Genomic DNA, 18,261 nt, shown 5'->3' with positions numbered 1-18,261 from the left:
CTGAGTCTCACGTCTCCGAACCCGGCGCCTTCACCCATCGCATAGGAAGGTGTGCCCAGCGCCCCTCTCTGGCTGGGCTCGGGGGCTTTCCTTTAGGGGGCCTCAGATCTAGCCAATGTCGTGAGAGTGGCACCTGGGCGCCATGTGGAGGCGCTCTTCAGAGCACGCTTCCCAGGAGAAGGCAGTAGTCGTGAGGCGCCAGGCGATCAGGAGTTCATCAGCGAGGCAATCGAGGAGATTCAGGAAGGAAGGGTTCTGCAAGGCGATCATCGCCTGCCGCAAGGTGGAGCTCACTGCCCTAGCGAGGGTAAAGAGTTCCACGTCTGCATCGACATCCCTGGGCTCAACAGGGCCGCGTCTCGGCAGCTCATGTGGCCGTATTGTGTCGGCCGATGCGAGGGTCTGTCTCACAGCTACGTCCACATGCCTTTTGGCCTGACGGGTGCGGCCGAGGCGTTCCAGCGCTGCTTGAGGGACGCTCAGGCGTCCTGTGAAGCCAGGCACCAGGCGCTCTTGGCGGAGATGGAGGAGCACCTTCAGGAGCCTCCCGGCCCCTCCGAGACTCCCGAGGCTCGGCATCGGAGCGGCTCATGCGGGACGGCTTCTGCGGCGCACGTGTTTTGGCTACTTCAACAACTCTCCAGCAACGGTACCAGGTGACATCTCTCTAGTTCGTTCAGTTTGGGGGCGCCCCTCGGGCTGCATCATCCCCAGGCCGTGTGGATCCATCCCTACGGCATGTATCCCCTTTTGCATTTTATCAAAGCAAGTTACAATCCTTTGCAAACTACTTTTGAATTATTGACTGCTTGACCGGTGCTTCGTCTCTAAGAACGTCTCGCACCCTTGCAAGCCCTCCCATGACCGCCTCATGATTAAGGACTGGCACAATGTCTTTGCTCGGGTCCGTCCCTGCGGCGTCGCTAAACACAAGTAGCTGAGCTCTGCCTCACGGGCCAGCCCCGTGTACGTCACCTCCTGTGGCTCTTGGTGCCTTGTTCTCGCATGAGCTAATCATGGGTGGATGAGTGAGGGCGCACGACCTGGTGCCCCCGTGGCCATGGGAACCGCGCGCTGGTTGTTTTTCTTCAGGATCTTTGCATGAGAAGACTGGGCATGGCGTCTGTGCTCAGTGTTGGGGAACTTACTAATTTCAAAATTTTCCTACGCACACGCAAGATCATGGTGATGGCATAGCAATGAGAAGGGAGAGTGTGTCCACGTACCCTCGTAGACCGAAAGCGGAAGCGTTAGCACAACGTGGTTGATGTAGTCGTACGTCTTCACGATCCGACCGATCCAAGCACCGAACGTATGGGGCCTCCGAGTTCAGCACACGTTCAGCTCGATGACGATCTCCGGCCTCCGATCCAGCAAAGCTCCGGAGATGAGTTCCGTCAGCACGACGGCGTGGTGACGATGATGATGTTCTACTGGCGCAGGGCTTCTCCTAAACTCCGCGAAGATATGACCGAGGTGGAATAGGGTGGGGGGGCACCGCACACGGCTAAGGAATGATCCGTAGATCAACTTGTGTGTCTATGGGGTGCCCCCCCCGCCCCCGTATATAAAGGAGAAAGGGGGGAGGCCGGCCGGCCCCTTGGGTGCGCCAAGGGAGGAGGAATCCTCCTCCTAGTGGGAGTAGAACTCCTCCTTTCCTACTCCTACTAGGAGGGGGAAGGAAGGGGGAGAGGGGGAAGGAAAGGGGGGGGCGCCGCCCCCCCCTCCTAGTCCAATTCGCACCAGAGGGGGGAGGGGGCGCGCGGCCCATGCTGGCTGCCCCTCTCTCCTTTCCCCTAAGGCCCATAAAGCCCAAACTCTCCCGAGGGGGTTCCGGTAACCCCTCCGGCACTCCGGTTTTCTCCGAAATCACCCGGAACACTTCCGGTGTCCGAATATAGTCGTCCAATATATCAATATTTATGTCTCGACCATTTCGAGACTCCTCGTCATGTCCGTGATCACATCCGGGACTCCGAACAAACTTCGGTACATCAAAACTTATAAACTCATAATAAAACTGTCATCGTAACGTTAAGCGTGCGGACCCTACGGGTTCGAGAACTATGTAGACATGACCTAGAACCATTCTCAGTCAATAACAAATAGAGGTACCTGGATGCCCATATTGGTTCCTACATATTCTTCGAAGATCTTTATCGGTCAAACCATATAACAGCATACGTTGTTCCCTTTGTCATCGGTATGTTACTTGCCCGAGATTTGATCGTCGGTATCCAATACCTAGTTCAATCTCATTACCGGCAAGTCCCTTTACTCGTTCCGTAATACATCATCTTATAACTAAGTCATTAGTTACAATGCATGCAAGGCTTAGGTGATGAGTATTACCGAGAGGGCCCAGAGATACCTCTCCGACAATCGGAGTGACAAAATCTAATCTCGAATTATGCCAACCCAACATGTACCTTCGGAAACACCTGTAGAGCACCTTTATAATCACCCAGTTACGTTGTGATGTTTGGTAGCACACAAAGTGTTCTTCCGGTAAACGGGAGTTGCACAATCTCATAGTTGCAGGAACTTTGTATAAGTCATGAAGAAAGCAATAGCAATATGCTAAACGATCAAGTGCTAGGCTAACGGAATGGGTCATGTCAATCACATCATTCTCCTAATGATGTGATCCCGTTAATCAAATGACAACTCTTTTGTCCATGGCTAGGAAACGTAACCATCTTTGATTCACGAGCTAGTCAAGTAGAGGCATACTAGTGACACTATGTTTGTCTATGTATTCACACATGTATTATGTTTCTGGTTAATACAATTCTAGCATGAATAATAAACATTTATCATGAAATAAGGAAATAAATAATAACTTTATTATTGCCTCTAGGGCATATTTCCTTCAGTCTCCCACTTGCACTAGAGTCAATAATCTAGTTCACATCGCCATGTGATTTAACACCAATATTCATATCTGTATATGATTAACACCCATAGTTCACATCGTCATGTGACCAACACCCAAAGGGTTTACTAGAGTCAATAATCTAGTTCACATCGTTATGTGATTAACACCCAAAGAGTACTAAGGTGTGATCATGTTTTGCTCGTGAGAGAAGCTTAGTCAACGGGTCTGTCATATTCAGATTCGTATGTATTTTGCAAATATTCTATGTCCACAATGCTCTGCACGGAGCTACTCTAGCTAATTGCTCCCACTTTCAATATGTATCCAGATTGAGACTTAGAGTCATCTGGATTGGTGTAAAAGCTTGCACCGATGTAACTCTTTACGACGGGCTCTTTTATCACCTCCATAATTGAGAAATATTTCCTTAGTCCTCACTACGGATATTCTTGACCAATGTCAAGTGATCTACTCCTAGATCACTATTGTACTCCCTTGCCAAATTCAGAGCAAGGTATACAATAGTTCTGGTACATATCATAGCATACTTTATAGAACCTATGACTAAGGCATAGGGAATGACTTTCATTCTCTTTTCTATTTTCTGCCGTGGTCGGGCTTTGAGTCTTACTCAATTTCACACCTTGTAACACAGGCAAGAACTCTTTCTTTTGACTGTTCCATTTTGAACTACTTCAAAATCTTTGTCAAGGTATGTACTTATTGAAAAAACTTATCAAGCGTCTCGATCTATCTCTATAGATCTTGATGCTCAATGTGTAAGTAGCTTCACCGAGGTCTTTCTTTGAAAAACTCCTATCAAACACTCCTTTATGCTTTGCAGAATAATTCTACATTATTTCCGATCAACAATATGTCATTCACATATACTTATCAGAAATGTTGTAGTGCTCCCACTCACTTTCTTGTAAATACAGGCCTTTCCAAAAGTCTGTATAAAACCATATCCTTTGATCAACTCATCAATGCGTATATTCCAACTCCGAGATGCTTGCACCAGTCCATTGATGGATTGCTGGAGCTTGCACACTTTGTTAGCATCTTTAGGATTGACAAAACCTTCTGGTTGCATCATATACAACTCTTTAATAAATCCATTAAGGAATGCAGTTTTTGACATTCATTTGCCAGATTTCATAAAATGTGGCAATTGCTAACATGATTCGGATAGACTTAAGCATCGACACGAGTGAGAAAATCTCATTGTATTCAACATCTTGAACTTGTCGAAAAACCTTTTGCGACAAGTCGAGCTTTGTAGATAGTAACACTACTATCAATGTCCGTCATCCTCTTGAAGATCCATTTATTTCTTATGGTTTGCCGATCATCGGGCAAGTCCACCAAAGTCCACACTTTGTTCTCATACATGGATCCTATCTCAGATTTCATGGCCGCCAGCCATTTTGCGGAATCTGGGCTCATCATCGCTTCCTCATAGTTTGTAGGTTTATCATGGTCTAGTAACATGACTTTCAGAACAGGATTACCGTACCACTCTGGTGCGGACCGTACTCTGGAAGACCTATGAGGTTCTGTAGTAACTTGATTTGAAGTTTCATGATCATCATCATTAGCTTCCTCACTAATTGGTGTAGGAATCACTGGAACTGATTTCAGTGATTAACTACTTTCCAATAAGGGAGAAGGTACAATTACCTCATCAAGTTCTACTTTCCTCCCACTCACTTCTTTCGAGAGAAACTCCTTCTCTAGAAAGGATCCATTTTTAGCAATGAATCTCTTGCCTTTGGATCTGTGATAGAAGGTGTACCCAACAGTTTCCTTTGGGTATTCTATGAAGATGCACTTCTCCGATTTGGGTTTGAGCTTATCAGGATGAAACTTTTTCACATATGCATCATAGCCCCAAACTTCAAGAAACGACAACTTGGGTTTCTTGCTAAACCACAGTTCATATGGTGTCGTCTCAACAGATTTAGATGGTGCCCTTTTAACGTGAATGCAGCTGTCTCTATTGCATAACCCCAAAACAACAATGGTAAATCAATAAGAGACATCATAGATCGCACCATATCCAATAAAGTGCGGTTACGATGTTCGGACACACCATAACGTTGTGGTGTTCCAGGTGGCGTGAGCTGTGAAACTATTCCACATTGTTTTAATTGAAGACCAAACTCGTAACTCAAATATTAGTCTCCGCGATCAGATCGCAGAAACTATATTTTCTTGTTACGATGATTTTTCCACTTCACTCTGAAATTCTTTGAACCTTTCAACTATTTCAGACTTATGTTTCATCAAGTAGATATACCCATATCTTCTCAACTCATCTTGTGAAGGTCAGAAAATAACGATACTTGCCACGAGCATCAACACTCATTGGATTTCATATATCGGTATATATTATTTTCAATAAGTCAGTACCTTGTTCCATTGTTCCGGAGAACGGAGTTTTAGTCATCTTGCCCAAAAGGCACGGTTCGCAAGCATCAAATGATTCATAACCAAGTGATTCCGAAAATCCATCTTTATGGAGTTTCTTCATGCACTTTACACTGATATGACCCAAACGGCAGTGCCACAAATAAGTTGCACTATCATTATTAACTTTGCATCTTTTGGAATCAATATTATGAATATGTGTATCACTACGATCAAGATCCAACAAACTATTTTTATTGGGTGTATAACCATCGAAGGTTTTATTCATGTAAATAGAATAACAATTATTCTTTAACTTCAAATGAATAACCGTATCGCAAAAAACATGATCTTATCATATTTATGCTCAACGCAAACACCAAATAACATTTATTTAGGTTTAACACTAATCTCGAAAATATAGGGAGTGTGTGATGATGATCATATCAATCTTGGAACTACTTCCAACACTCATCGTTACTTCCTCTTCAACTAGTCTATGTTTATTCTGTAACTCCTGTTTCGAGTTACTAATCTTAGCAACCGAACAAGTATCAAATACTCAGAGGCTACTATAAACACTAGTAAGGCACACATCAATAACCTGTATATCAAATATACCCTTGTTCACTTTGCCATCCTTCTTATCCACCAAATATTCAGGGCATTTCCGCTTCCAGTGACCATTTCCTTTGCAGTGTAATCACTCAGTTTCAGGCTTTGGTCCAGCTTTGGTTTTCTTCACGGGAGTGACAACTTGTTTGCCATTCTACTTGAAGTTTCCATTTCTTTCCCTTTGCCCTTTTTCTTGAAACTAGTGATCTTGTCAACCATCAACACTTGATGCTCTTTCTTGATTTCTACCTTCGTCGATTTCAACATCACGAGGAGCTCGGGAATCGTTTTCGTCATCCCTTGCATACTATAGTTCATCACAAAGTTCTACTAACTTGGTGATGGTGACTAGAGAACTCTGTCAATCACTATCTTATCTGGAAGATTAACTCCCACTTGATTCAAGCGATTGAAGTACCCAGGCAATCTGAGCACATGCTCACTAGTTGAGCGATTCTCCTCCATCTTTTAGCTATAGAACTTGTTGGAGACTTCATATCTCTCAACTCGGGTATTTTCTTAAAATATTAACTTCAACTCCTGGAACATCTCATATGGTCCATGACGTTCAAAACGTCTTTGAAGTCCCGATTCTAAGCCGTTAAGCATGGTGCACTAAACTATCAAGTAGTCATCATATTGAGCTAACCAAACGTTCATAACGTCTGCATCTGCTTCTGCAATAGGTCTGTCACCTAGCGGTGCATTAAGGACATAATTCTTCTGTGCAGCAATGAGGATAAACCTCAGATCACGGATCCAATCCGCATCATTGCTACTAACATTTTTTCAACACAATTTTCTCTAGGAACATATCAAAATAAACATATGAAAGCAACAACGCAAGCTATTGATCTTACAACATAATTTGCAAAATACTACTAGGACTAAGTTCATGATAAATTTAAGTTCAATTAATCATATTACGTAAGAACTCCCACTTAGACAGACATCTCTCTAGTCATCTAAGTGATCACGTGATCCAAATCAACTAAACCATAACCGATCATCACGTGAGATGGACTAGTTTTCAATGGTGAACATCACTATGTTGATCATATCTACTATATGATTCACGCTCGACCTTTCGGTCTCCGTGCTCCGTGGCCATATCTGCATATGCTAGGTTCGTCAAGTTTAACCTAAGTATTCTGCGTGTGCAAAACTGGCTTGTACCCGTTGTAGATGGACGTAGAGCTTATCACACCCGATCATCACGTGGTATCTGGGCACGACGAACTTTGGCAATGGTGCATACTTAAGGAGAACACTTCTTGATAATTTTAGTGAGATATCATCTTAAAATACTACCGTCAATCAAAGCAAGATAAGATGCATAAAGGATAAACATCACATGCAATCAATATAAGTGATATGATATGGCCATCATCATCTTGTGCTTGTGATCTCCATCTCCGAAGCACCGTCGTGATCACCATCGTCATCGGTGCGACACCTTGATCTCCATCGTAGCATCATTGTCGTTTACACCATCTATTGCTTCTACGACTATCGCTACCACTTAGTGATAAAGTAAAGCAATTACAGGACGTTTGCATTTCATACAATAAAGCGACAACCATATGGCTCCTGCCAGTTGCCGATAACTTCGGTTACAAAACATGATCATCTCATACAATAAAATATAGCATCACGTCTTGACCATATCACATCACAACATGCCCTGCAAAAACAAGTAAGACGTCCTCTACTTTGTTGTTGCAAGTTTTACGTGGCTGCTACGGGCTGAGCAAGAACAGTTCTTACATACGCATCAAAACCACAACGATAGTTCGTCAAGTTGGTGCTGTTTTAACCTTCGCAAGGAACGGGCGTAGCCACACTCGATTCAGCTAAAGTGAGAGAGACAGACACCGCCAGCCACCTTTAAGCACGAGTGCTCGTAACGGTGAAACCAGTCTCGCGTAAGCGTATGCGTAATGTCGGTCCGGGCCGCTTCATCTCACAATACCGCCGAACCAAAGTATGACATGCTGGTAAGCAGTATGACTTGTATCGCCCACAACTCACTTGTGTTCTACTCGTGCATATAACATCAACGCATAAAACCTGGGCTCGGATGCCACTGTTGGGAACGTAGTAATTTCAAAATTTTCCTACGCACACGCAAGATCATGGTGATGGCATAGCAACGAGAGGGGAGAGTGTGTCCACGTACCCTCGTAGACCGAAAGCGGAAGCGTTAGCACAACGCAGTTGATGTAGTCGTACGTCTTCACGATCCGACCGATCCAAGCACCGAACGTACGGGGCCTCCGAGTTCAGCACACGTTCAGCTCGATGACGATCTCCGGCCTCCGATCCAGCAAAGCTCCGGAGATGAGTTCCGTCAGCATGACGGCATGGTGACGATGATGATGTTCTACCGGCGCAAGGCTTCGCCTAAACTCCGCGACAATATGACCGAGGTGGAATATGGTGGAGGGGGCACCGCACACGGCTAAGGAACAATCTGTAGATCAACTTGTGTGTCTATGGGGTGCCCCCCCGCTCGCGTATATAAAGGAGCAAGGGGGGAGGCCGGCCGGCCCCTTGGGCGCGCCAAGGGAGGAGGAATCCTCCTCCTAGTAGGAGTACGACTCCTCCTTTCGTACTCCTACTAGGAGGGGGAAGCAAGGGGGAGAGGGGGAAGGAAAGGGGGGGGGTGCCGCCCCCCCCCCCTCATAATCCAATTCGGACCAGAGTGGGGAGGGGGCGCGCGGCCCATGCTGGCCGCCCCTCTCTCCTTTCCCCTAAGGCCCATAAGGCCCAAACTCTCCCGGGGGGGTTCCGATAACCCCTCCGGCACTCCGGTTTTCTCCGAAATCACCCGGAACACTTCCGGTGTCTGAATATACTCGTCCAATATATCAATCTTTATGTCTCGACCATTTCGAGACTCCTCGTCATGTCCGTGATCACATCCGGGACTCCGAACAAACTTCGGTACATCAAAACTTATAAACTCAAAATAAAACTGTCATCGTAACGTTAAGCGTGCGGACCCTACAGGTTCGAGAACTATGTAGACATGACCTAGAACCATTCTCGGTCAATAACCAATAGCGGGACCGGGATGCCCATATTGGTTCCTACATATTCTTCGAAGATCTTTCTCGGTCAAACCGCATAACAGCATACGTTGTTCCCTTTGTCATTGGTATGTTACTTGCCCGAGATTTGATCGTCGGTATCCAATACCTAGTTCAATCTGGTTACCGGCAAGTCTCTTTACTCGTTCCGTAATACATAATCTTATAACTAACTCATTAGTTACAATGCTTGCAAGGCTTAGGTGATGAGTATTACCGAGAGGGCCCAGAGATACTTCTCCGACAATCGGAGTGACAAAACCTAATCTCGAATTATGCCAACCCAACATGTACCTTCGGAAACACCTGTAGAGCACCTTTATAATCACCCAGTTACGTTGTGACGTTTGGTAGCACACAAAGTGTTCTTCCGGTAAACGGGAGTTGCACAATCTCATAGTTGCAGGAACTTTGTATAAGTCATGAAGAAAGCAATAGCAATATGCTAAACGATCAAGTGCTAGGCTAACGGAATGGGTCATTACAATCACATCATTTTCCTAATGATGTGATCCCATTAATCAAATGACAACTCCTTTGTCCATGGCTAGGAAACTTAACCATCTTTGATTCACGAGCTAGTCAAGTAGAGGCATACTAGTGACACTATGTTTGTCTACGTATTCACACATGTATTATGTTTCCGGTTAATACAATTCTAGCATGAATAATAAACATTTATCATGAAATAAGGAAATAAATAATAACTTTATTATTGCCTCTAGGGCATATTTCCTTCACTCAGCTCCGTCCCTGCAGCATCGATAAATCCAGCAGCTGAGCTCTGTCTGGTGGGCCGGTCCCATTCACGTCACCTCCTGGGGTCGTTGGTTTCTGACCTTCTCATGCAATAAGCGTAGGAAACTCATTCGGCGCAGGCTGCCTAACCATCTTGCAGGACCAATCCAAGCATCCCTAAACAAGACCAGGAGCAACCCGCCTTGAGGTAGGGCCTCATGAGTCCTACACTAGCTCACGGGTGCCCATATACACCTCCTACATCCCTGTCATGCAAGCCACGTGTCAGGGCGGGGCTATACACGCCCCCGGGGCTCTTCTCAGAGGGAGCCCCCTCCCACGCACCAGTGGAAGCACCATGCTCTGCACTAGCCGTCGACACTGCCGAGGAGCGGCTATGCCCGTGCAAGAGTGGAAGCGCTATGCTCCACGCTGGTGATAAACAACTGGGGGTGGCCTCATGGCCGCATTAACCTCAGGGAGCTTCCGGGCGCAGTGACTAGCCTCACTGTGCTGCTCTCCCTCGGAAGGTAGCATGAGGGGGCTGGGCACGGGGGCTACAATCAGGTCACGCCTGGCGTACCCCACCTCGCCAGGCCTCACGGGCCTGGTCTTCGCGCGCCCCTCCCAAGTGAGAGCTCTGCAAGGAAAAGGTAGGATGGTCTGTTCGTACACCAAGGGGGACTCTTGAGCATCGCGTCTGAGGAGCCTAACTGGTCACGTAGCCCCTCGCCTCTTGGGCTCGTCCTGGTGATCCGGACGACTCAACGATAGCTGAGGTATGCGCGGGGCTGGGCCCTGCCGACGCAGAACACCAAGACCCGGCTGTCACCCTTCTTTTTCAAGCCGTTCGTACGTCAAGGGGGACTCCTGAGCATCGCGTCTCAGGAGCCTAACTGGTCACGTAGCCTCTCACCTCTTGGGCTCGTCCTGGTGATCAGGATGACTCAACAATGGCTGAGGCATGCGCGGGGCCGGGCCCTGCCGATGCAGAACACCAAGGCTTGCCCCTGCATCTTTTCCTAAGTTGTTCGCACATCAAGGAGGACTCCTCAGCATCGCGACTCAAGAGCCTAACTGGTCACATAGCCCCTCACCTCTTGGGCTCGTCCTTGGTGATCCGCACGACCCAATGACGGCTGAGGTTCACGCGGGGCCGGGCTCTGTCGACGTAGAACAACAAAGCAAACGAAAAAGCTGAAGGAGCATAATCTAGTTATTACAAGACATATTGTTCCAAGCAGATAGTTTTAAACACCTCCCCAAGGCATGTCGCGTGATCCAGGATAAATAAGCAAAAATAGAGTCTCTGGGCCACCTCCTCGGGATTGGGCACCACCGCTGCCCGCCAGCAGAGCCGCCTCGTCACCGGGCGCGTAGCTTGTTCCACCGGCTTCAGTTGGAGGACCAACGACCAGGTACTTGCTCAGCATGGCATCCACGGAGCTCTTCATGGCGGCATCCTGGGAGTGGGAATCCACCGGAGTAAGGAAGGAGGAGAGGTTGAAACTGGCATCCTAGAGATAAAGATGGCTAAAGACGCACGTGAGAGCTGAGGAAGAAAGTGAGCGCGCCTCACTTTCCACCAAGGATGTAAACCTGTCGGCAGCATCTTCGAGCACCGCCACGATTTCAGGAAGCAGAGCAGAAGGGCTCTCCCTCGGGGTCGTCACAACCACCCTTCCAGAGGGATCATCTCCAAAGAGCACCTTCCGGGCCTTGTGGAGGCATGCCTCGAGAGAGGAGAGGGTGTCGCGCTCCATGGCGGCCACCTTCTTGGCCTTGGTCATGGCCGCTTGGTCTGCCTCCGCCTCCTCCTTTAGCTTCGTTAGGCGGTCGCGCTCTCAAACCTACTCTAAAGCCGTCTTCTTCACCTCAGTGTCTCGGTTGGCGACAGCAGCTTCCTGGGCCTTCATCTTCTCTTCACGCTCCCGGAGCTGGCTAGCCTGGGCATCCTACTATTCCTGTAGAGTCCTCAGATCAGCCTTCGCCACACGGCACCGGTTCTCAGCTTCTTTGGCCTCCTTCCACGCCAGGTCGCGTGCCGTGGCGGCCACCCCAAGCGCCTTCTAGGACTCCTCCATAGAGCCCCAGGCCACGCGAACAGACGCATCAACCTTGAGCCAACCAGAGATCAGCCCCGGGCGTCCTTGCGCCGAACGATGATCCGGGCCCAGAAGCTCACCCTGGAGGAGGTCCAGCACCGCCCTTGCCTCTTCCAGGGTCCCGGAGGGTGCAGGAACACCATGACTTGGCCACGAGCTGGGCAAGGGAGGAGACGCCCTCAGCGCCAAGGCAGAAGAAACCTCAGCCTCAGGAAGGACCGGGGGCTCCGGAGGCTGGTTGCCCTCAGCAGCTGAGGGAGTCTTGGATTAGGGGGTCCTCGGATAGCTGGACTATATGCTCATGCCGGACTGTTAGACTATGAAGATACAAGGTTGAAGACTTCGTCCGTGTCCGGGGGGGGGGGACTCTCTTTTGCGTGGAAGGCAAGCTTGGCGATTCAGATATGTAGATTCCCTTTTCTTTAACTGGCTCTTTGTAACCCTATCCCACTTCGTGTCTATATAAACCGGAGGGTTTAGTCCGTAGGACAAGAACAATCAGAATCATAGGCTAGCTTCTAGGGTTAGCCTCTATGATCTCGTGGTAGATCAACTCTTGTAATACTCATATCATCAATATCAATCAAGCAGGAAGTAGGGTATTACCTCCATAGAGAGGGCCTGAACATGGGTAAACATCGTGTCCCCCGCCTCTTGTTATCATTAGCCTTAGACGCACAATTTGGGACCCCCTACCCGAGATCCACCGGTTTTGACACCAACATTGGTGCTTTAATTGAGAGTTCCACTGTGTCGTCACCATAAGGCTTGATGTCCCCTTCAATCATCCACAACGACGAGGTCCTGGGTGAGGTTTTTCTCCCCAGACAAATCTTCATATTCGGTGGCTTCGCACTACGGGCCAATTGGCTTGGCCATCTAGAGCAGATCGATAGCTATGCCCCTGGCCATCAGGTCAGGTTTGGAAGCCTGAACTACACTGCCAACATCCGCGGAGACTTGATCTTCGACGGATTCGAGCCCATGACAGGTGCGCCCTACAGTCACAATGAGCATGACTTCGATCTGCCATTGGACGGTGTTCAGGAGATCACACCTACAGCTGCCCCGACTTTAAATCCAGAGCAGATCGTGCCATCCGAGGACGGGTGGATGGACCCTGCCATGGAGGCCGCACACTCTGTGGCGATAGAGCCAAACACAAATCTCACTTCCAAGGAGGTATGTGTCCCCGGACCCTCTGACTCGGCCATAGGCTCCGAACCGCGTGCATCCCCGCCCATCGGGCCTAACTGGGCACCGATCATGGAGTTTAGCTCCGCGGATATCTTTCAGCTCTCACCCTTGGGCGACATGCTAAACTCACTAAAATCTCTCTCCCTGTCAGGAGACTCTTGGCCGAACTATGTCCGGCTTGAGTGGGAAGCGGACAACAAAGGAATTCGTTACCCACCCAACACCCACTTAATAGCCACTTTCGACGACTCAACCGACATGCTTGATTTCAACTCCGAAGACATCGACGGTATCGACAATGATACCGGGGTAGAACAGGAACCACCGACCATCGGGCACTGGACATCCACCTCACCATATGACATATACATGGTGGACACACCCAAAGAAAACAATGGCTAGGAGCAGAAGGATGCAACAACTCCTGAGAAGCAGCGAAAGCGCCAACGTCAGCGGCGCCGCTCTTAGCCCCGCCATAGCAAAAATAGCGACACTAGTACAAGAAAGAATAACACCCCGGACGATGCCGAAGACAACAACGACCGCACAGACCCACCGATGAAGTAGGACGGGCAAGGAGATAGTGAACACAGTCCGGGGCCGCTGTCCGATCACAGCAATGACGAACGCAAAACATATAAACCTATCTCTGGAAAGGAGAACAGTCCGAACGATGATGCACACGTCATCCCAGAAAAGCACTTGGAACAAGAGCACCTCCACAAAAGGTTTATTGTCACCGCGAGGAGCCTGAAGAAGCAGAAGCAACGGCTTAAAGCCGCGTAGGATACGCTCAACCACAGATGGAGCAAAGTGCTCGACACTGACGAAATATACGGTGGTGATCGACACACAAAGAACTATCCAAAACGCAAGCTGCTGCCCGAATTCGATGACGTGGCTATAGCACCCATTCAGCTGAAAACAATAAAGCCGATCTGCCGGACCGACCACCCCGTGGCCGAGACAGAGCGGCTAACGATGCCGCACACAAGTCTGCACATGATCTATGTGAGCACATGGACAAAAGAGCTGATATGGCCAGGTCCATCTATGGATCTAGGAAACATGCTCCTATGCAGGATCACGGCCACCAAACCGACTATACGGATCGACTACCAGGTCGGAATCAACACCGCACACTACAGCCGTCGGACCCACGCCACGACACATCCAAGTCCAGGGGCGCCACACACCCCCTGTGCTTCACCGATGAGGTGCTGGATCATGAATTTCAGAGGGGTTTGAACCCGTAAACATCGAGGCATACGACAGAATGACAGACCCTGCAGTCTAGATTGAGGACTTTATTCTTCACATCCATATGGCTCGCGGAGACTATCTTCATGCCATCAAATACCTGCCCCTCAAGTTGAAAGGACCAGCTCAGCACTGGTTGAAAAGGCTCCCCGAAAATTCAATTGGAAGTTGGGAGGAACTCGAGGACGCTTTCAGGGCTAATTTTCAAGGGACCTATGTCCGGCCTCCGGATATAGACGATTTAAGTCACATAATCCAACAATCCTAGAGTCAGCCCATAAGCTTTGGTACAGATTTCTCACCAAGAAGAACCAAATCGTCAACTGTTAGGATGCTGAAGCCCTATCAGCTTTCAAACACAGTGTCCGGGACGAATGGCTTGCCAGACCCCTCGGCCAGGAAAAGCCAAGGACAATGGCAGCCTTAACAACTCTTATGACCCGCTTTTGCGCAGGCGAGGACAGTTGGTTGGCCCGAAGTGGCACCAACAATCCAGGCACGTCCAAAATAATGGATGGCAATGGAAAACCGCGACGCAATAAAAACAAGCGTCGAAATAATGAAGACTGCCCATACAAGACAGCGGTAAATGCCGGATTCATGGGCTCTAGACCCGGTCAATGGAAAAAGCCATTTAAAGGCAGCAGAGATGGACCGTCCAGCCTCAATAAAATTCTAGACAGGTCCTATCAGATTCATGGCACCCCCGAGAAACCTGCGAATCACACCAACAGAGAATGTTGGGTCTTCAAGCAAGCCGGCAAGCTAAACGCCGAACACAAGGGGAGGAAGCCGCCAAGTGAATATGAGGACGAACCTCGCCAGCCGAACACTGGGGGATAGAAAAAAATTTCCACCAGAGGTCAAAATAGTGAACATGATTTACGCCACCCACATACCAAAGAGGAAGCTCAAACGTGCACTCTGAGACGTATACGCTGCAGAACCAGTCGCCCCCAAATTCAATCCATGGTCGCCCTGCCCAATCACCTTCGATCGCAGGGATCATCCGACTAGTATCCAGCATGGAGGTTTGGCCGCCTTGGTTCTCGACCCAATAATTCACGGATACCATCTCACCCGAGTCCTCATGGATGGCGGAAGTAGTCTTAATCTGATGTATCAGGACACTGTCTGCAAGATGGGGATAGACCCGTCAAGAATCAACCAAAGAAGAACTACCTTTAAAGGAGTAATACCAGGCATAGAGGCCTGCTGCACGGGCTCTTTGACGTTAGAGGTTGTATTCGGTTCTATCGACAACTTTCAAAGCGAAGAACTAATCTTCGACATCGCTCCGTCCAGAAGCGGTTATCATGCACTACTCGGAAGAACGGCCTTCGCTAGTTTCAACGCAGTACCGCATTACGCTTATCTCAAACTTAAGATGCCTGGTCCACGCGGCATCATCACTATCTGCAGAAACGCAGAGTGTTATCTTCGCGCGGAAGACTATGTGGCAGCTCTAGCAGCCGATCCACTGAACGGCCTCTCCAACCCGAGTAACTGATCGGTCCTCGAGACCACGGACACGGATAGACGTGTCCGGCGCACCACTAGTCGTAGCAGCCCAGATAAACTGAGCTTGATTAATGGCTATGCCTCCATATGTGGTGCTGGGGGCTGCCCGCATGTAAAGGGTCCATAGTTCGGCTTGATCCTATTTACACTCAAGAAATTGAATTTTCATGGTTCATTAAGTTTAACCGACATTACGCACGGTCACACCAGAATATTTCACCTGGGTTTCTCCCTTTTTTTACAGGTGACCATCGTGCTACACCCTTCAAAGATACAGCACAATGGAGACAAAGGCGCAGACGTGCAACAGGGCCCTGTCCGAAGGTTTCTTTTTAGATTAAGACCATGTGTAAACCTTTTTTATTGTCTCTTGTTGTCTCACACCCTCTTGGCACTTAACCAAGAGGGATAACGGCGTTACCGGCGAGCTTATGATTCGCCATTCTAAAATAGACGTTACAGAGATAGCAGCCAGTGTGTCTTTGATCTATGCTGTCAATGCAGGCGCTCTTTTGTCACGCCGGATTGATGCACATACATCGAAATTCTGGGTTCATTATCGAGGGCGGTACTCAGCTCAGTATAAGTTTTAAAGTCTGAATACCTTCCGAAGTGTTCGGCGTCACGAGTTTTTCCTTATATGCATTAGCTCCGAATCATGTCTTTGGTCAATAGTTGGGTTTGCCCGGCTCCCGTGTGTTGCTACCTTATGTTCCGCTCTATCGGCTAACGTGGCACCGGGAGAACTACTGCGATTGTGCCCTGGTTCATCCGGATGAGCACCTTAGTAGAGAAAGCCGAAACCTGAATTTCATGATAAAGCGAGAGACTGGTCAACCACTCGATGACTCAGCGGAATCTTCGCGATTCCTCCGCATTAAGGAAGGACCGGTTTCCCGGTCACGTATGTACACACACCGTATTCGGATTAACGCGGACATACCAGGGGCCATATAGTAGCCCCACCGTCAAACTCTTATGGCTAAGTGAAAGTGTTAAAGCTATATGGTCCAATTGCCTTGTTCGCCGCGCTACCACCTCCTTAACGGACCAAGACATTGGATCAAGTGTGATTACGCGCTTTGCCGAACACTCCCGCATTATATGCGAGGGGGCTGAAGCCGACGACTGCAAACTTTCAGGTTATATATATATATACATAAGCGGTCGCACAGGAGACACCACAATACTTTACGGGCAAAAGTATAAATATAGCCTTCATTATCAAAAGTATTGTTTTTACAATCAAGATACACGTCATTCAAACATGGTATTCTTTCAGCACTGAGCCTCTATTAAACGGGCACCTTCTAATACTTCTTCAAAATAGTGCTCGGGCCAGTCCTGGCCCACGGGCGGACCCCTAGTTGCAATATTGGTGGCCTCCATCTTCGCCCAATATGTCTTAACATGGGCAAGGGCCATCCGCGCACCCTCTGTGCACGCCGACCTCTTGACAACGTTGATATGCAGCATAGCATGTATAAATCATTGCTCCAAACCAAAATAACTATCCGGACTCGGTTCCTTCGGCCACAGGTGATCCACGACAGCCTTCATGGCAAGCCCGAATAACCCTATGTAGCTCGGCGCACTCGGCCATTTGCTCATTCAGCAGCAGCAGACGCTTTGGAGCACTGAACTGCAACCAGAACAATCTTTCCACCTCATGATCTTCTCGATCTTTGAAATACTGCGTCGCATCAGCAGCACTGCAAAATCCAAGTATGCGTCTGAAGAAGTCCACAATTGATTAAGAGGGGCATACTTAGGATCGCCGAATTTCGTTCGCAATAAAAATGGCCTCCGAGCCGCAATATCACCGGCTTGCCGAAGCTCCTCCCGAGCCACTCTAATCTCAGAGCGAGTTTCCTTTGCTGCTTGTAAGTCCTTCTTTAGGTCAGCCGTTTTTGTTTGTCTTTCCCTTTCGAGACGCTCATATCGGCTGGCGGCATTTTGTAGCTCAAGAGCCATGTTGGCTACTTTATCCCCACTTTGGCGATGAGCAGCCTGTTCAGCTTTTAATTAATTAGCTGCCTTAATGGTGGCCGCATCGCTTCTCCTGGCTTGCTCCTTCGCCCGGGCAAGCTCTGCCCGAAGGGTCTCCACGGCGGCAGCACCATCTACAGTCAAAGCATATTATAAGTCCTAGCATCATGCTTTTATTAATATTTTCTTACCACCCAAATATACATACCCTGTGCCTCGTCAATCCGCTTGTTCACAAGCGTGATGTCCGCATCCGCCACGTCAAGTTGTCGCCTTAGTTCAAAAAATTCAGCAGTCCAGTCTGCCGCCGGAGCTGCAGCCGCCTGCACACAAAATTGGCACAATCATTACGAGAGACTATGATCCTCTGCTCACCTCATCCAGATGGCAACCAGAGTCTTAGGGGCTACTACCTATACAAAGTGCACCTTGCGTTTACGGTATAATTAAAGAATAT

Source organism: Triticum aestivum, chromosome 6B (genome assembly GCF_018294505.1).
Source record: "Triticum aestivum cultivar Chinese Spring chromosome 6B, IWGSC CS RefSeq v2.1, whole genome shotgun sequence".
In the NCBI taxonomy this organism is placed as follows: domain Eukaryota; kingdom Viridiplantae; phylum Streptophyta; class Magnoliopsida; order Poales; family Poaceae; genus Triticum; species Triticum aestivum.
This window is presented reverse-complemented; position numbering follows the sequence as displayed.